Genomic DNA, 25,727 nt, shown 5'->3' with positions numbered 1-25,727 from the left:
TGGTGTAAATCTCTCGAAACAGTGGAAACTTTACTACTTTTGTTTTAATTTCTTTTAAACTACTAGTATACAAAATGTTATCTCGAGTGTAACTATAGGAGGATGTTATACGTTTATAAACTTTGAATTTTTCGAAAAACTAAGGATTTTCTTACCCCAGGAGTAGATTACCTTAGCCGTATTTGGCTCAACTTTTTGGAATTTCGGGTCCTCAGTGCTCTTCAACTTTGTATTTGTTTGGCTTTTTAACTATTTTGATCTGAGCGTCACTGATGAGTCTTATGTAGACGAAACGCGCGTCTGGCGTATAAAATTATAATCCTGGTACTTTTGATAACTATTATAGCCTTGTGCAAACATTTGATTTTGAAAAGTTGATTATCTCTACGGATGTTCAATGTTCTTCAACTTTATTCTTGTTTGGCTATCTAACAACTTTTTATCTGAGCATCACTAATGAGTCTTGTGTGGATGAAACGAAGCGTCTGGCGTATCAAATTACAAGCCTGATGCCTTTGATGATTAGCAAATTTAGAATTAAACACATATCTATTTTGTTAAATACTTTACCAAAGCAATATGCAGAATTTTTTGTTGTGTTTTGAAGATAGTACACGTAAAATGATCCACAGTTGGTTATAGCTATATACATAGACGTCTCACATATATGATCAGCAGTTTGTATGCAAGCCTCTACTGTTACATTGTTGTCATCAGATCCTGGGAAAGACCCTACAATTCAAACAACAGATATGACTTTACTATAAACCAGTAAAATACAAACAACACGAAAAATGTATCCAAAAAAAAAGCAATAAAAAGGTCACATAGCTCCTAAAGTTAGTTCTATATTTACTCATCTGGCGTACTTAATTATAATCCTGGTACTTTTGATAACTATATTACCACAATCATTCATTAGATAGAAAAATCATAAATATATTAGTACCTGTGCGATGTATCCAGTCTTTATAAGGTGGAAATAACATTGCATTTCTAATGTTACTTTGCTATCGTAATAAAAATATTTGACAAAACTTACTTATTTACCTCAATTTTTCTATCGAATTCAAAGATGAGCGTCTTCCGTGACAAAAACGTTATTGTCATTCTTGATCCTTGTAACGGTTAAAAGCTGTGCAATTTTCAAAGATTGTTATGAATTCTGCCTTTAAATGTTAAATGGTAAACGAATTAATACTTGGTGCAGGCGGGCATTCGTAAATGTTTCGCCTGCTTTAATGATTATTGAGCCCTTAAGCCTCCTTCTAACCTGAAACAATGGGATAACACGAACAAACTACGAAAATCAGAGCCTAACTTAACAGATCGATACAGATCACAAAAAACAACCAATACAAGCAGCTAGATCTAGACACAAAGCTTAAATCTGAGAGAACTTGCAGTCATTGAAAACAAGTTCAGAGCCAATAACAAATAATGAAAAATCACATATCTAAACTTGAGTAATAATATCAGTATACATCCAACATCAAATGAATTCAATTAAAAATCGTCATAGAAAGTCAGAAAAATGTTAAGGTTTTCTCAATATTTAACGCGAAAAAAACACAGTACTCAAAGTTCTAATTATAGTGTTAAATTGGTAACGTTTTAAGGTTAATTTACAGGATCGAAAAGTATTCCTTGATCGTATTTTAATAGACTTACAAAATCGGTCAACGGTGTCACGGTAACAATTAAGATGTGAAATCGCCTTAAATATAAATTTTCAAAAGGTCCGTCAAACATTTGTTTTAAAATTTTAATTCAGCTATTGTTTGAAAAAAGGCAACATAGTATACCGCTATCCAATTCATGTTAACTGATTTGACTCAAATTCTCATTTTTGAATTTTAACATAAAAAAATGTGTATTCAAATTATAAAAAATCAAATAAACTATGACAGCATAAGAGCTAATATGTAGAGAAAATAGGTATAATCGTTACGTTTGTGAACTATAGTTTAGATGCCATTAGTTTTCTATGAACCTCCGAAGACTACCGACAATTATATCCGTAAACGAAACCTACATGTACATAGAGATAAAAAAAAAATAGCGATACCGTGCAACTGGATTATTCTATGTCTGTTTAATTTCATATTACAGGTTAAAAATATATTTTAACCATCGTCTTATCATCGAATCATTCAATCAAATGATTTATCTTTTGTTTCAATTCAATGTTGACCTCTTTTTTCTTTTAATTACTGAACACGCATAATCCACTCTAGCTGAGGGGTTAAATTGAAGGTACATTAATATAGATTCAATGGATTCGAATTATTCAATTGCAATTGAATAATTCAACATCGATGTTCTTAGATTATTATAATAAAATTGCACTTACTGACTGCAAATGGTGAACTATTATTTCACTATTTTACTTTCACTGATAACGAAACAAACAGAATCATTGTTTGATTTCTTTATATATATGGAAGCTAGAGCCCATTCGATAGTCACTAATCGATAAAGCGACAAAACTGGGGAAAAACATAATCTTTAACAGGAAAACAACAAAATGAAAGAAACACAGAACTGCTACAAAAACAAATGCCAACATTTAATATAAAACATAAAATCTTTGGTTCTTGTCTGATTTCGACACAAAGAATGATTATAATATGTAAATGTTTGTCCAACAATGTCCAATTGAAGACCTTACTTTCATGAGTAGTCGGTAAAATATTTGAAAGGTACATTAGCTTTTCAGAAGCTATGCGTATAAGACAGTGCTTGTGAGGTCTTAACATTTTCATCTGTCTTCCCGGTATTGTATTTTCAGCTTTACTGTTTTAAAAATAACATCTTTTATGTAAAGATTCAACGCCGCCGCTGTCACCATAGACACGCATTTTGTGTCTTGCATTTGAATGAGAGACAACAACATAAACAGCATAGCAATAATGTGAAAGTTATAAAGCTATAGTTCTAGGTCTGGAATTATTTACATATAGTAATTATAAATTAACAGAAAACAACTCTCATATTCATGAATTGGTACACAAAATGTAGAGCAAACTTTCAATTTACAATTGTGAATCTAAACTATAGCTAGCTAAACCTCCTACGTGTATGACAGCCATATGCTTATAGTACGTTACATTGAAAGAAAATATTGTGTGAAATAAAGAAATGATTGGTAAATCTCATAAAAATTTGAATCTATATTTCACCGTCAAATGTATATGTCAAAGCATCACACAGAATACAGAGTATGTTCTTTTTTTTCAAAACGTACTGAATTTTGGCAAGTTACAAGTAATACCAGCGAAGAACATTTTTGTATAAATCATTTGACGTTTTTGTTTTACGTGTTTGTCCATTTTTTTGTCATATAGCTTTTCAACATTTTTTTTATACATTCTTTGCTTTTAAATCTTCGGCTTTGGGCATTCCTGGTGTACATCTATTAAGAAAAGACGCATGCAGGAAATTATAAACGTATTGTTATCTGGTTTTGCTGAAATGTAGTTTATAAAAATATGGATCAACGAACTTTTTATATGATGAATATAGTCAGATTTTATGAAAAAAGTAATTTTGTTTCAATAGAAACAGTTTGCTATTGGCTATCAAAAAATCAATTATGTCCACCGGTCTACTACTAGTATAAGGTATTTTGGCAGAGGATTTATCAATTTGTGATATATAAATAAAATCCTGATTGTATTGCAAGCTAATTTATACCCGTTCTCTGTTAACATGTATAGTTTTATATTTCAAATATCTTTAACCTATCAAATGTGTTTTAAAGAATCTTAACGCTAAATAAATAAAGAACATAAAAAAGGAAGAGAGGAAAATAAAAGTTTCCGAAATATCATTCATGTAATGCTGCTGACAAACTTTTATTTGGTAAACTTATTGTATCTGTATAAAAGAAGAATGTTTCACACAGCAAGCATATGATTCAAAAAAATGATACGCATATTATTTTGGAAATTTATACATGTTTGTTTAACAGATTAACAATATTACAAGGCGGTATATGGTCGATCTAAACATTTACATGTTCTTTTGACCTTTTGATGTATATATCGTGCATGTAAAAACTAATATATACTAAGTAATACATAAAAAAAAGTTTAATACACTTCCCAAAATAACGTATTATGGTAACCACGAACATAACAAGCTAACGCTTATTATAATTGATCGCATTCATAAACTGATCACTTACCATTCAACCATATTGGATTATATGTTCCACAATGAAACACACCGGGAGCATAAGAAGGCATGTTATCTCCATTTACACTTTCAATTCGATACCAATTATGTTCTAATCCATCGTCAGTGATAGGTAGATCTAACGATAGATCAGTTTTATATCCTGCTGATCTCTTTTCTTCGTGTCGAATAACCTTGTAATTGATACATTCATTTTCTGAAGAAAACACATAGTATTACTGCTACCCATTTGATGAAATATATAGTTTCGATTTCAGTTGTTATTCATGACTCTCCCTGTGAATTAAGTATAGTCCGTTAAGTAACTTGCATGAGTGTAAATGTGTTAAAGTAAGCAGTTGTATTTCCTTTGCACAAAACTTATGATTCCTTGCCCGGCTTTGTTTTTTTTTTTTATTCTTTGTAGCTTCATCAGTTCCTAATTTTCAAATAACCTTCGCATTTCCAAATTTTTTGACCTTAAACATCACCGAAGAGAAATTGATTGTCAAAATGCTTATCTGAAGCAGTAAAATTTGAACCATTACTATAATTAAACGGTATGTTAATGAGTACCAATGTAAAAATGTCTTTATAAAATGGCAATTAAATTATATGTTTATATGTTATTAAATTTAAAAATGCAAAGTAAATGGTAAATGGTTAATGCCTATTTTCTAAATGAAAAATATCCAGTTTCATGAAAATGACAGATTTATAGGAGAATTACGAAATTTCTCAGTCATTTTTATTGTAACATCTGCATCTTTAATCATTTAAAACTTTGGAATGTTTCTTCCTCGAAGTGTCGTCAGTATCAGTTATACCTGTCTTTACAGTTTGTATAATGTTTTTAGTCTCTATCATATCTACCTCCAGCACTTAGGAACATATTTTGAATGACCAAAATGCGCAACTGCTCAGCTAAAGTGGTATTGCTTGATGATAATATGTCCGAGAAAGTTGACGGAACATGCCTAAGTTTCAAAATTATAATTAATTAAATCACTAACCATATTATAACATCTGAATTTGAACTAGGACGTGCTATGTAAGGTTCTCTGTATTAAGGATTACTTTCGCGATTGTTCTTTATCAAATCACATTATTTACATTATTGATAATTTATGTGTTAGACTAAAATGTACAACAGACACATATAAAAAGATCGCTTATAGTATTATGTACAACCTGATAATTTATAAATTTTAACATCCATCATGTACTCATTGCTAGAATATATTAATTCTCCCACAGCACTTTCGTCATGTCTTGGAATAGCATACAGATTTCCTCTATTCCAATCTGCGAAATATATATGAATGTCGCTAATGTCGAATCCCATTAAGAAGAAAGACCAAGGTGATACATCATATACTGTTGCGATGTCAGATCCATTAAATAAAGCCGATCTTATTTTGGACCGACCAACATCAGTCCAGTAAACTCGACCTTCGTCGAAATCTGAAATGAGAGACTTTTCCCAATTTGATTGAATAATATGTTATCTTATTGATACATTTCAATCCACAATTTTCTAGACAAGAAAATGCCTTTACTAAGTCAGGAATATGAAATTTGCTATCCATTTGTTTGATGTGTTTGAGCTTTTAATTTTGACAATTCATCAAGGACTTTCCGTTTTGAATTTTCCTCGGAGTTCACAAGACACTTTCAATTAGCAATACATTCATCAAAATAATCAAACTGATTATTAGTATAAATAGATAAGCAGTACCTTAACGTTTTTGGAACCTGTTTGAAAGCATACTTTTTAGGACTTTTTTGAAGGTCCTATATGATTATTAACCTCTTTAACTTTTTTGGTTATTATACTCTATTAAAGCTCTTTGCTTTCAAATATTCGGCTTTGTGCATTCCTGATAAAGATAAATCCAGAAAAGCGCTTCAAACGCATGCAAGTTGTTTTCATTTGTTTTTTTTAAATATTTGTCACCTTTAGATTTCTTTTTCAAATTAGTTTTTATCTGGACTGTGCATGTTTATCTTGCACGTTTCCTTTTAAACACTCATCACCTGGCATGGTGATCGTGTGCAATTAATATATAACAACTTACAGTTAGAGTGCATTGTTCAATGGCGTCTTTGCAAAAATTAACCTCAATGTGTGTTAATTTAAAAAAAAAATACTATGCAGTAGTATGCACTGTGTCTAACCACACCGGCAAAATTTGTTCGCATTCGATGGTATCTAACATCCGGCACAATGACGGAACATTAATAGACAGAAGAAAGATAGGTTTCTCCTTATTTTCTTATTTTTTTTATGATATCGAAGAATATTATAGGGTTATTGCATAAATATTGGAGATTATTGTCCCGAGTAGAATTTTATATTGCACGAGCTTGCGAGTGCAATATATGTTCTACGAGGGACAATATTCCCCAATATTCATGCAATAATCCTTTTATTGTATGGCAATATAATATTTAAAAGGAAAAATTAGTTTAAACTAAAATTTTGTCGTTGATGACGTAATGAATTTTGAAGATTTATTGCACTAGTGTAATATTAGAATGTATTGCACGCTAACGGTTGGTTACTTTCTGTGGGAAATATTATATTGCTATACAATAAATATACATATACAACTATTTTCTGTTGTGATATGCAATATTTTCTACAACTGTTCTATATTAACGGAGAAATAAGTTAAAATGCACGTCAAAATGACGAATTGAGTGAACCTTGCCTCGAAATTGTTTAATTTCTCGTTAAATTGTTTACATTGTACGGAAAGAAAGGTACAGGATGATATATACTGACACGGAGATTACAAAACTTGTCATTATGAACGTCTCAATACTTGTATTTCTGAGTATGGAACGAAAGAAATGGGTCATGTCGAAATGGAACTGGCCGGTTTTGTCATAATTTTCACAATGCATAACCCGGTTTGGTCAAATTAAAATAAATCATAATCGCATTACATTATAATTGATAATTTAACTTCAGTGTTAAAAAGGAGTTTGGTGAGTCGTTGGAAAGTTCTTTCACAGGAAAACATATCATTTATATGATCAGTCTCAGATTCAAATGAATAAATAGCAAACACTAGAATTCCTACTCTTATAGAACACAAATAATTTTAATTTAACTTTGCATTCGAAAATTTTTAACAGCAGTATAGATAGAAATGAAGGTTATAACGCAAATTGAGGTTAAGGTGGTAAAATTAATTTGGGTCGTTTAATTTTCTTAAAATTTTGACAAAGTATTTACTTTAGCCCTTTTACAAAAATATAAAAATTTCAAAAAATTTGAACCAACCGTTTTTTTTCTTCAGAAAAATTACACTGGTTATATAGCAGTTTGACAAAACACTTATTTTGATCATTGAGAAGCTTAATATTGAATTTCCCTTAACAACACAACGTAATTAAAACGTTGAGCTGATTTTACAGAATTATCTCCCTGTAGTGTTAGGTACCACCTTAAAGCTCTCAAATATGTGTTTTCTATATGAATTATGGAAAATATGTTAAAACTTGAAATTAGAGTTTACGGTCTTAAAAAAATCGAAACACACAATTTATATGTGATTTTCTCGTACAATAGGATGGACACCTTTATAAGTAATCTTATCATTCTATGTATGTAATCTTTTCTATGTCTATGATCGTTAAAAATAAATCTTCTTAAGGATAAACGTTGATGATAATACAAATGTATATATGCATGCATAATTAACATAGAAAATGAATGTTTATAGGAAGTAAAGGATTACAACTACCATGCATTAAAAATATATTTTTTATTACTAATTGTAACTAAACTACTAAGTATAAATTAGTATATTGGTCTCAGGACATCGACAAAATTCAATAATAAATATGTTTTAACCTATTACTTCCATGGTTAACCTTACTATAAAAAACGGGTCTGTATTGTCGCCAATGTGTTAAGATGATCATACACTGACGTTGGTCAATATATTTTGACAATATATATACGGACAGACGGATTCAGTTTATTTCAAAGTAGACGTAATTCGAACAACATTTTCACTATTATTTGCTTTAATAAATCGCTAAATACATGAATCAATATAGTTTAGGCAATCAAAGGTGGGGTCGGGGGCGTGCAACCTATACGTCTTCTAGATTCGCCACTTATCTTATAAAGTGTATACTGAATTAAAATATTGTAAGAAATAAGAAAACATGGACACCCGCGAAATCAGATTATGTGAGTTTGATTTTGTTTATTATAAACATTCTCATTGATATTTTTTAACAAGCGAGACTAAGTGATTCGAATTCATAGCGTTTTGAACTATTTGTATACAGCTGCATATGTCAAAAGTTAGAAGGTTTGACTGCAACATATACAAGTATGGAACACAGATCTAACGATTGTTCCCTTATTTGCCATATGTCCATTGCCCTTGCCATTGACTTCATTTCTATATTATTTTTCCTTTGGCCACATGACGATTCATGTGACCGTGAACTTATTTCCTTCTTTGATAAGTAAATGTTGAGGGCTTTGTGTTGTTGGTTTTAATAATAAGAATGTGTTCATGTCCGTCTGGCAGGATTCATTAGACCTCGACCTAAATGGTTCCATAAACAATCGGTTAAGTTTCTGTGACCATTTTTTTTTTATCTTACAGACCTTCATGATAGATTGAATTGCGATCATTTAAGCATTTGGGACATGTCAGTGCGTACACTTAAAATTATATCAATAATATGTCTTATTTGTTTTTTTGAAAAAAAAAAAAAACGCCAGTGAAGTTGTTTGCTTTGTCCGATCAAGTTATCTTGTTCATGAAATTTGAAATTTTCAGTTGTTACATTTTTTTTTAATTCAAGAAGGGTGTAATTTTATTTGGAATTCTTGGTTGTTTTTAGCTCACTTGTCCCAACAGGAAAAGTTTTTTTTATCACTTGGCACCGGTCTACCGTCGTTCATTATCTTTCAATAAAAAGATTTACATAAATTTTCACATTTAAAATTACAAGGCTGCATTTAACAAACCTTATCTAAAATCATATGTCTTTTTTAATTATAATTAAGGTATCTAGTTTTAAAATGTTTACTGTGATCCCGCTTGTCAACCAAGACGGCCGTCATGACTAAGACATAAACAAAGGGGGCATGCAAGTGCATGATGTCAATTATTTATAAACAGCCGTAGACACAAAATTCAAGAGGGCCAGATGATTATCTTCAAAAGGTTAAGCTCTACCATTTGTCCATTTACAATAAAATTCTCACATTAGTTCTGAAAGGAGTTATTGCATTGCCCTTAAATTACGAATTTAAAGTTCTTTTTATCAATTCGTATCTATTATTTTTTTAAACATATAAAAGTCATATAGCAAAAATGACTAAGGAAGTCAAGATATACAAATAAATCGACTTGGCCGATATTCTTATAAAACTTATTGACCTTTAATTAAGAGTTTTTTTTCATTTCATTTCGTTTTTACACGCCCGTCACAATTTTGACAGGACGTAATTATTGTAAACCTTTTAGTTAAAATCAAAATAAACCTTTTTAAGTCCTATGTTCAAAATGCCCGTTTAAAATAAACTAAAACACGCCAAGTTTACTTTACAATAAATATATCGAAAGACAATGTTCAGATCGGTGTTAACGTTGCTTTTCATAAATTGTTGGTTTTAAAAAAATATAAAAAAACGGGTGATATATATAGACGAAACCGGATATTTGTGTAGTAAAAACAATGACAAAACCGGTGTATTTTAATTTGACATGACCCATTTCTTTCCTTCAATACACAGAAATATAAGTATTGAGATGCTCATAATGACTAGTTTTGCAATCTCCGTGTCAGTATCTATCTTCCCGTACCTTTTTTCCCGTACAATGTGAACAATTTAACGAGAAATTAAACAATTTCGAGGCCAGGTTCACTCAATTCGGCATTTTCACTTATTTCTCCGTTAATATAGAACGGTTGTAGAAAATATTGCATATCACAATAGAAAATTGTTGTATATGTATATATATTCTTCGATATCATAAAAAATTAAGAAAATAAAGATAAACCTATCTTTCTTCTGTCTATTTATGTTCCGTCATTGTGCCGGATGTTAGATACCATCCAGTCCGAACAAATTTTGCCGGTGTGGTTTAGACACAGTGGTATGGTAGGGACAGCCGTAACTGATTACTACTTTGCTTATTAGCTGACATTCAATATAGTTTTGTTTACCCACAATGCACTCCCAAAGCGTGAAGTGTGTCATTAACCAAATATTAATAACTTTACCCAAAAGTATATTTTCTGAGCTTCCAATATCATTTATAACATTTTGTCTGTCAGTTCCATCCAGCCGGCATTTTTCGATACCGTTATCATTAAAATATAGCCATCTGCATTAAAAAGATACACACATACTAAAAAAAATAAGGAAGCATGACGTAGAGGTAACTAACTCGATAATTGATAACATAATGAGGTACTCCTGCTTTTATTCTAGTGATGATAAAAGATACCAAAATTAAGTTCTCCGAAAGTAAAAAGAAGAAGGTTAATTAATTGAATTATCAGATATAGCAATCTTCCATGTATTTGTATTTCGCTTTCACTGTTTTGTGACAAAATATTTCAAAATATACAGAACTCATCATGAAGTCAATCCTCATTGTAATTTAGAGTCATCTTTTGTTGATTAAAAGATGCAATTTTAAACGAGTTTTATAATAATTCACTACAACCATGTCAAATTCATATTAAATGCAAACAGTTTAACAAACAGAACTAGTATTGAGTAAGCTATGAACTTTATAATGCAATTAACTACAACATGTATTAAATTTTTATGATTTCTTTTTTTATTATTTTTTTAATGCATACACATGGAAACATTTGTATAAAGAATCAATCTTAGAAAAATTCAAACATGTATTGTCATGAAATGTTTCATAATAATGATTAATGATATTAATTACACAACAAACAATGGACTTTGTAATGCAGTTTACTGTATATTAAAATTGAGAATGGAAATGGGGAATGTGTCAAAGAGACAACAACCCGACCATAGAAAAAATCAACAGCAGAAGGTCACCAATAGGTCTTCAATGTAGCGAGAAATTCCCGCACCCGGAGGCGTCCTTCAACTGGCCCCTAAACAAATATACACTAGTTCAGTGATAATGAACGCCATACTAATTTCCAATTGTACACAAGAAACTAGAATTAAAATAATACAAGATTAACAAAGGCCAGAGGCTCCTGACTTGGGACAGGCGCAAAAATGCGGCGGGGTTAAACATGTTTGTGAGATCTCAACCCTCCCCCTATACCTCTAGTCAATGTAGAAAGGTAAACGCATAACAATACGCACATTAAAATTCAGTTCAAGAGAAGTCCGAGTCTGATGTCAGAAGATGTATTGTTTGTTATTTCTTTTTTGTAATTTTTTTTTATGCATAGACGCCAAACCATTTATATAAGCTATCAACGATAAAAAAAATATATGCATGTATTGTCATAAAATGGTTTCATCATATCAAAAAAAATTACAGAGAAAGCAACAGACTTTGTAGTGCGGTTTACTGTTAAATGTTTGTTATTCGTTTTTGTTAATTAATTTTTATCCATACACAACATTTATATAATATTTCCGTTTGAAAACCATACACATTTTTTGTTATGAAATGTTTTTGTAATATTAATAATAATTGATAATGGTTGTAAACTATAATACAATCGATATCTCTTGAACCATACCCATTTATCATATCCAGCTCGAGGTCCACAGGATGACCAGTGTTATCTAAGATAACTGTTGTGTTTGAACCATCGATATTTGATCTAAAGATTTTATTAAGGCCTGTGTCCGCCCAGTATAAATGATCATGTATTGAGTCAACTGCAATACCCAGAGGACTGCTTCCACGAAGTATAACCTCTGCAGGTGTTTTAACTGTTGATGGGTAATTTATCCTGTATATCAAAATATATATGTATATAAGTTAATTCTCAAAGAAGAAAAAAATAATAAACGAGACGCTTTGTGATCTTGTAAATAACTCACTTGCAGTTTTCAAGCCCAACAATGTAAGATCTATAAATTTACCGGGATTCGAATTCATGTAACTGAGGTATCGTGTCACCAAATCACCTTCGACCACATAGGCTCGACACAATCAAGCTTTTCATGACCGCAGGTGTTAGTTTTCTTCGTCAGGTTTTATATATCTTCGTAACACATATATGAAATATAAGGCATACAGATCAGCTGAATGATCTATTGCAGACGATCTTACACAAAATTATATTAAAGTTATTGATGTTCTATAAATTGTATGAATTTCTATAAATTGTATGAAGTCTGCCAATTGTATGACTTAAAGATTATTATTATAATTTGTTTTTTTATAATTTTTTGTCGTCTCTCTCATTGAGTTAATCAGGTTCAAGAGTTCGTTACTCGTGCATTCACAATCTTCTTCTCTCTTTCTCTCTGGTCTAACTTCTGTGTCCCAATTTTATCTTTTTTTAAAGAAAGAGAAATTGGTGTTTGTCAGAGTTTTTGTGGTGTGAAGATCGGTTGTTATGACTCTATTTTCAAGTTATGGTGGTGTCGAGAAACGCAATTTTCTTATTTAAAACTTCAGATGTGAACTTTATAGATTGATTTAAGTCATTACAGAAATCTAGAAAATGTTGATGAAGGTCAGCAGTTTTGTATTATTTGATGTCGATATCATCAATATAACGGTGCCAAGACAAGGGTTTGTATTGAACACTCAAAGAATATGTTTTTCGCGACTCCCTTGATATATAACTGTATATAATATATAATATATGCAAACAATTACTCTAAATAGAGCAATATTTTAAAGTGTAAGACATGATAACTGTTTACATTTACTTATACAGTTAGAATATATTGGTATTCCAATAATTTGTTGAAAATACTTACTTATATGCACTATGTATTGGAAACAACAAAAACGACATCATTAACTTATTTCACAAACCTAGATATTGTCCCTCCTGTCATATCAGACCAAAAAATCATGTTTTTTCTTTTGTGGTAATCAACAAATAAAGCATAGTTGTAACCTTCTGCGACAATTGTTTTGTTCAAAGTTGCAGTATCCAATATAATGATGTTTTTAGAATCAGAGAAAAGTAATAGCGGATTGGAGTCTGCAAAATATAACACCAGATAAATCATTCATTTTGTGATATGGAGAATTTGCTGACTGACGATGAATTTATTAAGATTAAAAAATATAGCGAACCTCGAAGAAAAGATTTACTTTTCTCCGATGGTTTTTCTTTTTTACAATTTACGATACCTTGTTTATAAAAATTGAAACTTCAACAGAAAGTATAAATATATAACATTTAAGTCAAACAAGGCAGGGGCGTAGCTTACGTTGAGGCAACCGAGGCAGTATTTTCTTTTAAATGATTATTGCAGCAAACTGGCTACTAAACAATCATGTAGCAACTTGTTATGTCTTGTTGGCGCGGTTATTGATTCATACCCTTTACGAAATATTCAAGACTTATGGGAACATTTGAATTAATTTTCCCTCCTCTACTTGGAAATACCCTTTACGGTAGTTTTCTGTAATTCAAGTTTGTCAGAGTAAAAGGAAATCGACAACAGATTTATTTTGTCCTACCCCATTGCAAGCGAAAAGAACAGTATGTCAATATATATATGTTCCTGCTTTCTGTAACTGTTAGCAAGTCAGGAAACTGACTTTTCATTGGTTGTCTAATGTGATACCTTCACGTATTTTGTTATTTTTATAGCTTTGAGTATAGATAGTAAGGCATATAATTAACAGTATTATGATGAAATAACATTGAACAGCAACTACTTTTAACGATTTTTTTCTTGGTCAAATTGTAAAAACCTCTATAGCTTCAATGCCCCCCTGACCCCCTGCCTCTGTATAAACAGAAGGCAGGCTACGCCACTGCAAAGACATATTCGTGTCATGGAATAATTGATGACCTGATTTCTTGTATTAAACTCAGGATTTTAATATTTACTAGTATTGTTAATTTATTGGGCTTGTTTAAGGTTTTACGTTTGATTAACATGTTTACAACGATTTTTGTTGTGGTGAAATTGACATAAAGTCATTTGCTTTGTTGTCCAACGTTTTATAAAGTGGAGAACGATATACACAAAGGAAGTCTTACAAGATTGAAGAATGAGTGTTCACCATTTTTAAATTCCATTCTTATTATTTTATCTTATCAAATTAAATTGACGCGTCATTCCGTACTCAAATACAGACAAGGAAGTTACTAGATAGACATTGTTCTGTGTTTAACAAGTTTCTAAATACTATTTTCAAACAAGATAAAGTTTTTGAATGGTTGAATAGCTTATTCATGTGACATTGTATATGATACTTTTATGCTTTTTTTTAAATATATTTACGTAATATATACATGCATGCAATATACATATACTAATTGAGATTACAATTTTCCAAATGTGTACCTTTTCTAATTACTGCTACTTTTCTTATAATGTAACTTAAATAAACTAGCAAATATATTGAGGATATTGGGGGTCATCCAAACGTTGAAAATATTTGTTATGCAATTATGTTTCTATATGTGTTGTCGTAGATTATAAATACTCGAAAATTATAGGTTTCGCCTCGTGGTGAAAATGAAGAATCAGATATACTTTCCTTTATTTTGTATCAAAAGCTTTATATTTTTTTCTATGGCTACATTGTCATCTTCAGTATGTCCATGGTAATTTTTCTAATAAAAGTCTTTCACTCAGAAAAGCTAGTATACAAAAAGAAGTGGTATGATTTTATTACATTAGAAGGACATAACAATGATACAGCAAGAGGGAAACACCTGTTTGCCTTAAAACAGATGACGATCGTCTCATAAATTTCTACTATTTCAAGATAACAATATCATATCTAATAATATATTACTTTTCAATTTATTTATTTCTGTTATTTTTTTGGCGCTATATGGGGAATATTTTACAAACTCGTAACCTTAAAGATCCCCAGGTTTTAACGACTGTGTCACATGAATGATATCTGTATTTAATTTTATTCACAGCGTTTCATCATTTTCACAAATAAAGTCGATACCCGCGTCATTAAATATTTAAATATTCTACATGTTCTAGACAAGGAAGTTACTGGACATTGTTTTCAATCAAATGAGTTTCTATTTATGACTTTTAGCATACAACAAGTTTGCAAAATAAACTTTAGAAATGTTTATATTACTTGGTTTTATTACAATAGTTATCAAAGGTACCAGGATTATAATTTAGTACGCCAGACGCGCGTTTTGTCTACATTAGACTCATCAGTGACGCTCATATCAAAATATTTATTAAGCCAAACAAAGCTGTAATATAATACTTATGTAAAAAAAATCTGATACCCCATTTATAAAAACAGCACAATTATCTTAAAATTATTTTTACAAATAAAATTGAGAATGGAAATGGGGAATGTGCCAAAGAGACAACAACCCGACCATAGAAAAAAACAACAACAGAAGGTCACCAATAGGTCTTCAATGTAGCGAGAAATTCCCGCACCCGGAGGCGTCCTTCAACTGGCCCCTAAACAAATATACACTAGTTCAGTGATAATGAACGCCATACTAATTTCCAAATTGTACACAAGAAACTAAAATTAAAATATTACAAGACTAACAAAGGCCAGAGGCTCCTGACTTGGGACAGGCGCAAAAATGCGGCGGGGTTAAACATGTTTGTGAGATCTCAACCCTCCCCCTATACCTCTAGCCAATGTAGAAAGGTAAACGCATAACAATACGCACATTAAAATTCAGTTCAAGAGAAGTCCGAGTCTGATGTCAGAAGATGCATTGTTTGTTATTTCTTTTTTGTAAATTTTTTTTTATGCATAGACGCCAAACCATTTATATAAGCTATCAACGATAGAAAAAAATATATGCATATATTGTCATAAAATGGTTTCTTCATAAATTACAGAGAAAGCAATAGACTTTGTAGTGCGGTTTACTGTTAAATTTTTGTTATTCGAGTCTGATGTCAGAAGATGTAACCAAAGAAAATAAACAAAATGACAATAATACATAAATAACAACAGACTACTAGCAGTTAACTGACATGCCAGCTCCAGACTTCAATTAAACTGACTGAAAGATTATGATTTCATCATATGAACATTAGGCACAATCCTTCCCGTTAGGGGTTTAGTATCATACCATCATAACATATATGAGAAGAACATAACCCGTGTCATGCCAATATGAACATGAATATGCATGTGATAGATTGATTCTTGATAATTGAGTTTTATGATTTTTGATTTGTTAAGAAAGTAACCGTGATCGATTTTCTTATTAACTATCGATCACAGTTGATATCACGACCATGACGTTCTGTTATCTCGTATTAGGCAAAATGCAGACTATACGGTACAAAGGAATGCTAATCGGGTGACGGCGACGGTGATGAAAACTATTTGCATAATGCTATATATTACAGTTATCCTTCTTTTATTAAAATACCTCTTAAAATGTTAATCAATATTTCCTATTATCTAATTCTTAATTTCACTTTGTTATTTGGGGGACTTTTTTGAGTTTGTAATTTACAAAACTGACCAGGAATCCTCGAGTGAATTGAATTGACGTTCTATATGAATTTTTCACATACAATACTTATTTTATTGTACTGTTTTATATATATAGAGAGATATAATTTAACAGCAGATGCGTTCAAATGATATTCGTATTCTGTCGTCGTGTTATTTCATTTAATTTATATCGACATATACTTATTTTAAAATCGTTCATTATCAAAATTGTATGACAAAATATGTAAGTTAATGAAAGTTATAATTAACTTCAGATTCTTTAAACAAAAATTTATATATGGATTTCGATTGGAACCGGTATTCGATATCTAATATTAAACCGGCTGCTACCAGTTGTTTTGATACTTAGTTTTTCTTGTAAAAACGTCTCCAAGTGTTAAGCTGAATGAAGATTTTGATTTTTTTAAACCATTTTTTCTCAGATTTTATATAGCATTTATATATTTGTTTTAAGACGGATATTTTAACGAACTTCTGAGTATCAAAAAGTGAATAAATAACATTGGGAAATGCGTTTAATATCTGAGCACGTGGCAAATATAACACGCACAAAAATCAATGGAGACAAACAGAAACATATATAAAACAATACCTTAACAGATAAGTAAATATTTCAATATTTCTCTGTCATAATTTCAATGCCCTTTTTGCCCGAAATGACAATGTAAAATAATTTAAACGAGAAAACTGACGGCCTTATTTATATAAAAAAAATTAACGAAAAACAAATGTGTAACACATAAACAAACGACAACCACTGAATTACAGGCTCCTGACTTGGGACAGGCCCGTACATACATAATGTGGCGATGTTAAACATGTTAGTATGATCCCAACTTTCCCAAAAACCTTGGACGGTGGTATAACAGTACAACATAAGAACGAACTATAAAAATCAGTTGAAAAAGGCTTAACTCATCAGATGGACAAAAATACAAGTGGACGTGGCCGGGTACTTGTTCATCCCAACAACAAAATGACACTAGGAACAGATCTGATAGTCCTCGCAGTCTTCTGACAGCTAGTTCAAAGCCATTAGCAACTTACAAAAAACATCATGCATCTAAGACTAAATTATCAATCCGTACACATCCAACATCAAATGGATTTAGTCTAAAGACGTCATAAACAGTCAGAGAGAACATGACCTTGTGCAATGCCAAGATACAGGTATCGACAGATTGTAGATCCATGAATGTGAATATGTATATAACATACTAGTAATATTTAGTTTGCTTTTAATTTACTGATAACAAAATCAATATTTATACCAATAAAAACAATATTCAATGATCTTCTTACAGTGTTGAATTGGTAACCTGTGAGAATCGGTCTATTTAAATTTGCGATAAGTTTATTTAAAGGTGCGATAAGTTTACAAGGATCATTTCTAAATTTCCGGGCACGGTTAACAACATTTCCGTAAAAATGAGGATGTGCTATTCCGTTTGAAATAAGTTTTCTACAGGTACAACCAAACTTCAAAACCAAATCTTTATATCTAAATATAGATAGGAGATTACCAAGTGTATAATTTATGCGATTTTTAATTCGTTGATTTCGATTGATACGTATTCATGATATCAATAAAAGAAGTAGTAGATATGTTCCCATGTCCAAGTATATTTTCATTTAGACCAAGGGGATAAGCTGTTTGACGTCGTTTAATCAAAGACAGTTCGATAATTTTACGGAAATTTTTATGCGATTGCCCTTGTTGTTTCTGGACCGTTTCGAGCGGTTGAAATCTAATAAATTTGATATTGTGGTTGTGTTTACCTAAACTTTGATAAATTATACTTTTGAATTTCTTAAAATTTCGAAAGCGGTATAGATGTTCCTGTGTTCGTTTAAATAACTCCCGTCCTGTTTGTCCTACATATTGTATAACACACTTTGGCTTTGATCATGTAACTAGATAAATGAGGCTTTGGGTTTTTCATGTAATGTCACAGGAAAAGGAAAGCGAAAAAGCACTATTGATCTGACGGTATTATCAGAAGATAATCTAGAACAGGTTTGTCATTTTCTGGCATTGCACAGAAATATTTGTGGATATCCATGTGCATTTCTATTGAATGATCTGGCTGCAACAGCACTGCAACCTTAAATTAATTTATTCATGTATGTTTTCAGGGTTAATATATAGCTTAATTATGATAATTCGTAAAAATTCAAGTCATCTTTATAAGTTTCAGTCATACAGAAATGTCTCAGTTCTTCGTTAATTATTTAAAACGGTATGATTTTTTTCTTCTCTACACAAGAGTGACAATGTAATAGACACATGTTCACTCTTGGTCATCATCCTACCGGCAGTTAACCATTGCAAAATTGGGCGTCTATTTGACAGTTTGGTTCTTGTCCAGTTAGAATACGGACTATCACTCTGATTCGTCTAGCAGAGAGAGTGTCACACTTTTTCTGCACATTAAAAATACTTTCAACAACTCTTTTGGTAGTCTGTAGGTGGCTTGTTGCAAAGCAAAATTTAGTCCCTATGCAATATACCCACATTTCCCAGTGGTATAGTCCTTTTTTTCGACATTCATCCGCGATGGCCAGTTATACATGACTTTCCTATTACATTATTTATTAATTTGTTATCGTCCTGAACAAACATAAAAAAAAACTTGCAAATGAACGTTAACAACCAACAACCAATCAAATGTTTATCTTGTAGTAAACTTCATCTGCGACACATCATTTTTTTCTTTAAAATATCCAAATGTCTTCCCATTTCTGATTATAAGTTTTGGTCGCTAATTATGATTTGAGTGGTAGTTTTAATCAATCGATGTTTTTGATGTATACAGAAGGGACACAATTCAAGCTTGGTAGTCGTACAACATTGCAGAAGACGTAAGAAGACCACTTAAATGAACGCCTAACTTTCTCGATCATGCATTATCATTGTTATACGACATACAACTTATATTAAATATACATACAGACTAATAAAAAGAGACTTTCTGGGAAATATTACATTTACAATATGCATGTGAATCATAAACTGTTACATTTTTTTTTTGTATGAAGGGATGATTTTATATGTATAAGGTGTTATGGGAGTCTAAATCAAAAATGATATAATTTGTATATACTTTGCCAAAACATGTTCAAAAATATAATAACAATGATAGGTCACCGTGAATTTTCTCCAGCTACAGATTGTGATAAAATGACACATTTTGTATGGATTATGCAGGCAAAAACATCCTTTTGTGATTAGAAGCTTAACCAAATGATAGAATTGTAAAAACGTCTACGAGAAGATAACTTTTAGAAAATGCTTTGAGAATATCAAAAGAAAAGATAGGGTCATCATGCGTTTTTTTCGCCTAAAATATAAATTAGCAAAATTCCATGTATATTCCGTCAGAAATGCTCTATATCAGAGTTATCTCCCTTTTAAATGCCAATTTAAAAACATTAAAAATCGAGAAAAAATAATTTATACTTGTAAAAGTATTGATATTTATAAATTATAATCTTAAAAATTTTTCTTTTAAATGCAAATTCACATTAATTATCTTCATTCCTGCATCACATTTTGCTAACTTGATTCAAAACTTGGACCATAGATTCTATGTTTTTTACAATCCAAGATGGTGAAAGACACCCATACAACCTAAAGACCAAATGGGTTGGCTAAACTTTCCTCATAGTTTTGTATCCATGCAATTGATTTAGAATTAGGAAGACATAAATACAAATACTATTTTAAGGAATTTATAGAAAATGTACTTAGTGGCCACACAGTGCAAGCTTGATATTCAGAATATATTTTTAAAAACTACAGGAACAATCTTGATAATGCAAATATCTTCGCAACTAATTTGGTCGCAGTATTTAAAAAAAAAATCAATAAACCCAACGACTGTTTGAAAATATTCAGAGTGATGAACAAAATGTACTTCGCTCTTTCTAAAGAAAAGTCTGTACGTAGAAATTGTTGTCTAACACATATTTGATGTAGGAACAGGTAGGTTGAAACAAAATAAATGAAGATTGTTCAATGCCTTTTTCAAAACTATAATAAAACGTTAGCTGCACGTCCAGCAGAAGTGCCAAATATTCGTAAAAAAAACACATTGAAACAAAATATGAGAATATAATTTGTAATATGTTTTGAGAAAATCAAAATAAAAAATGATGTCACCGAACTTGTTTTCTTGCAACAAGTTGGAATTTCCCTATCCAACTAGTATAAAAGTTGTACCATAAGAGTTATCTCCCCTTGAATAGCCAAATTGAAAAATTGATTCTGAGAACATAAATATGGTAATGTTGAAAATATTTTGTATAATGCAATGAATCACCTACTTTTCTATACAAATAAGCAGTTTTACACATCAATTGCAAATCTGTCTCAAAATTTAAAGATTTAAACAAATAACTAGACCGATGACATTGTTCAATCCAAGATGGCCATATACAGTGAAATATACCTTGAAATATGACCAAATAAAGTACATAGGTTGAATAACATTCGGGACTCTTAATTCCAAACGATTATGAACATGTGAATGATGACTAGCAATGAGGAGGAGCATAAATAACATGACATTGTTGTGGATTTTATTCATGGACAATTATCATTATGTTTAGTATATAACTAGTTTGGGATGTTCATATCTGATGCATGAAGAGTACAGGTGTAATAAATTGTCTTTTAATAACGTTTTTTAAGAGAGGCAGCTGACGAGATTTTAAGGAAAATATTGTCAGAAACCGATTGTTGGTATTATCTTTACAATATTATTATATTTCAATACGTTAAGATACACTTGTCAATTGCTGTTCATTTATATTTATCCTGAAATTAGTTCCATTGCTGGTTCTTGATTATAATCAGATATTTTAATTGACATAACTCATACGTACTTGTACCTTCTATAGTCACTGCTGATGATAGTTCTGTAATTGAAAAGTAAATTTGAATTCATAATGTTTTGCTTTATCACTATTATGATTTTCAATCGTTATTACCATTATTGTTTTGAATGAAATTTATCAAAGCATACGTTTATACGTATGTGATTACTGCAGTAAAATCACAAAAATACTGCACTGAAAGGAAAGTTCAAAACGGAAATAACAAAATGGCAAAATCAAAAGCTCAAACACATCAAACGAATAGATATATCAATAATGTGGTCATTTTAATAAATTTTCCTGTCAAAAAACTTTGAATTTTTCGAAAAACTAAGGATTTTCTTATCCCAGGCATAGATTACCGTAGCCGTATTTGGCACAACTTTTTGGAATTTTGGATCCTTAATGCTCTTCAACTTTGTACTTGTTTGGCTTTATAAATATTTTGATATGAGCGTCACTGATGAGTCTTATGAAGACGAAACGCGCGTCTGGCGTACCAAATTATAATCCTGGTACCTTTGATAACTAATAACAACTGTCATATTCCTGATATATACATTTTCAAATTTTGACTTCATCTAAAAAAAAGTTTAATACTGAGTTGCTTCGAAAAGATGCGCAGTTAGATTATGGCACTGTAATTCTTTTAATACATATATTTGTACGATTCATAATGTCAAAAACATCATAGATAATTGTTTGGAATTCATCATATCTTATAAAAGGTGTTTTATGTCTGACTTGTGCTATTTGATATTGTGTGAGGTTTACTAACCTCGACTGTATTTGCTCTCACGTTAATGTTATTTATGTTTCTTTCTTTATTTTTAAGCGTCTTTATATGTACTTCGAAACAAGTTCACTTGTTTTTCGTAGAACTTCCGATTGCAATCCATATCATCGTAGTATGAATTTGTTCCCTGTTATCATGATATGTTAAACAGTAGTTTATGTTGACTACACATGACAGTATCACCAGAATTATCAGGTAACCACATTCAAAAGAGGCAGAGGACTAATTTAAAACTCATATAGAAGAGAAACTAACAATGATATTGGAAAATACAATAAGAACAAAAAGACTGAAAGATAGACAACAGTTTTAATTGAAATATAAATGTAAAAACTGAGCAATAATGATTCCATAAAAATGGCGTAAGCTTGGGTTTCAAGAACTTTTTTTTATCCCTCTCGTCGAGTAAACAAGTCTGTTTATCCAATTCAGTTATAGTTTGATGAACACAATTTGTATGGAAATAGTTTTTGTACTCACTGTGATCTGACTCATACATTAAGAAGTGTATCATATATCAAGTCAAAAAACAAGATCAAAGCATGTTTCCAAATTATTAAGAAACTACGATTATTTGACCGAAATTGCATACGATTGTGATTTTTCTTTAAAAATTAATATTCATGGGGGATCATCATCACCAAAAAAATTCAAACCCATTGATTTTAAAATATTCTTACTTTAATGTTGACATTCGTTACATATAGTTATTTTTTGTAAATTTATGATTTGGCATAAATTATAACTAAAATAGGTCTGACTCTTCATGTAAATACAACATTGATATTTTTAATAGAAACATGTTTTATACATTTTACTAATATTGCGATAGAACAGGAGTTACTGCTAACCTAAGAACGTATTACACAAAATTTAGTTTAACTATTTTTTTTTTTATTCATTTTTTTTCATTTAGAAATAATCAAATAATCAATAAGCTTCAAAGACATATATATACCCCCATATAATGCATTCTATGCTATGTCTTTAAGGAATACCATCTGGATCTTGCCGGCTATTTACAAATCAGTTGTGTGTATAGATATAGGACACATCGATAAGGCATCGTTTGACGAATTCTGATTATTTTTTAATTCCTATATGAGTGTCCCTTTTAGATATGTATTGTATATTTTCATGTTCATCTCCAATCTATACATATATTTATATATCTAAACACATTACAATTTATTATAATGACAATTGTAATTAAAAAAATTACTATACAATTTGAAAGAGTTATAATGAGTATGGAAAATGTAATAACTTACCACAATAATTAATAACAAGGAAAACATGAACTAAAAAGTAAAATACTCTCGATGTAATATACTTCATTCTGTACCGATTAAAGTAACCAGGAAGATAGTGGAAATTGCAATGTAATAGACATGCAATAGGTTTAAATAGTCATACAAAAAGAAAACGCATCAAATTACAACAATTTAAATGTAAGAAAAAATTAAAGTAAATAAATTCAAATTATAGTTTCGAAACATTGCTTTATTTTACAAAACAATTTGCTGAAGCATAATGTCGCAATAAAACGGCGGACAACTCATTTTTAAGATGTTTGTAGTAGTGAAATCGAATACGATAATGGTTTAGGTATTTATCTGCTGAAAAGAAATGGTTATGACACTAAAGAAATTTGCGTACTGGCTGTTTGTACAGATATGTGCGTTATTTGCACGACTGATTTTTAAAAAAAATTGCTGATATGTTATTCAAAATAGGCAGTCAAAAGATTATATACAGTTTGAGGTGATTATTAATTATAAACAGATTGCAAGACGTATAAATTTGCTTCAAACATTTGTTTGCTTGCATAGCTATTTAGAAAACAATTGCAATGTGTTATAAAAAAAATTAACGGTACAAATTTTCTAGCACCAGATGGGCATTTCTATAATTAACATCTCTTCAATGATACACGTGGGAAAATATTGAAAAAAAACTAAAATGTTGAAAAGCTGATACATAAGAAAAAATACATAAAGTATTAACAGGCACTTGTACATTTGAAGACTTCAACACAGATAAACAACTACCACCTTGAATTCACACTGATTCAAAATCTTTCAGTCTGTCATTGGAGACCAAGACAAAAAACAATGACAGCATTACTTTAGAATTGTGTGTTTGTGTTGGTATATCAAAAGTACATTAAACAATGAATAAAATATTTGACAAATTCAAGTCTTGTATGATCAACTGACGATCAACAATAGTATATGTAATTACTGTATAAAATATCAGCCAGCCTACGGATGATGATAGCTTTTATGCGTTCGCAGAATGTGATAAACAATGAAATATACGAAGCGATAAATAAACACTATCACAAACATATAGATATACACGTCAATTAAGCAATACAAGACTAGATGTAAATATCGTCGATTCACCTACTTATAGCTTCATAATTAATGCTAACTAAAGGGACAATTTTCTACTTTCAATATTGATAATGCACTGTTTAACCTGTTAGAACATTTTATTGATTGTAATTATGATGTTCCAGTGGTATAATATGAACACTTTGATTAGGACGAACATATATATGTAGGTTGATATATATAGTCGATGCATATGAATGAACGATCGTGCAGAAAGATCTTTCAACAGCGGTTAACTTCTGTAGATTTGAATAAAGTAATGAGTACGTGTTTTATAGTAAAACGAAGCCATTCAAGTAATTACTGTGTAAAATAAGTTTTTCTTTTTTGTTTAATTTGAAGGATTATATAATTGTTAAGCTTCTATTTTTATCTCAATTAAAACATGTGTAATTATTTTGATTTAAAATAGCAAATTAAACAAAAAGAACAAAACAATTGTTTAATTAATATAAAAACAAAACAAAATGTCAAAACAACTACATGCAATTATAAGGTTTCACTAATATTCGATGCAACTCTATATTACATTGCATTTGTCCATCAACTAGAAATTATATTCGATATATTCTAAAATGTGTTCTTTAGTTAAAACTTGACCTTTCTTTTTTTATATTGTTGGGATTTTTAATGAACATACTAAATAATTTTGATTGCTAACATAAAATAAGAAATTCTGCACTCCAGTGATAACATGATACGCATTTCTGACAAAAACTGATATGAAAATTTGAGAATGTGTAGAAGTGTATACATACTGTATATATTAAATATTTATACATTGTAATCTAATTCTTATTAAAATGTGTATATAGTATTACTCTCTTATTATACAAGGCATGACATCACCTCAATTCA

General features: G+C 30.4%; 1 protein-coding gene across 1 annotated transcript in view; it reads left to right on the top strand.

Moving 5' to 3' along the window:
• Window positions 1–25,727, top strand: part of LOC143069181 (jouberin-like) — a 377,039-nt gene that overhangs the window by 45,067 nt on the left and 306,245 nt on the right. The gene's annotated exons all lie outside the window — the stretch shown is intronic.

The sequence above is a fragment of the Mytilus galloprovincialis genome, chromosome 1 (assembly GCF_965363235.1).
Source record: "Mytilus galloprovincialis chromosome 1, xbMytGall1.hap1.1, whole genome shotgun sequence".
Classification (NCBI taxonomy): Eukaryota; Metazoa; Mollusca; class Bivalvia; order Mytilida; family Mytilidae; genus Mytilus; species Mytilus galloprovincialis.
Note: the sequence above shows the minus strand (reverse complement) of the source record. Positions and strands in the feature narration are given on the sequence as shown.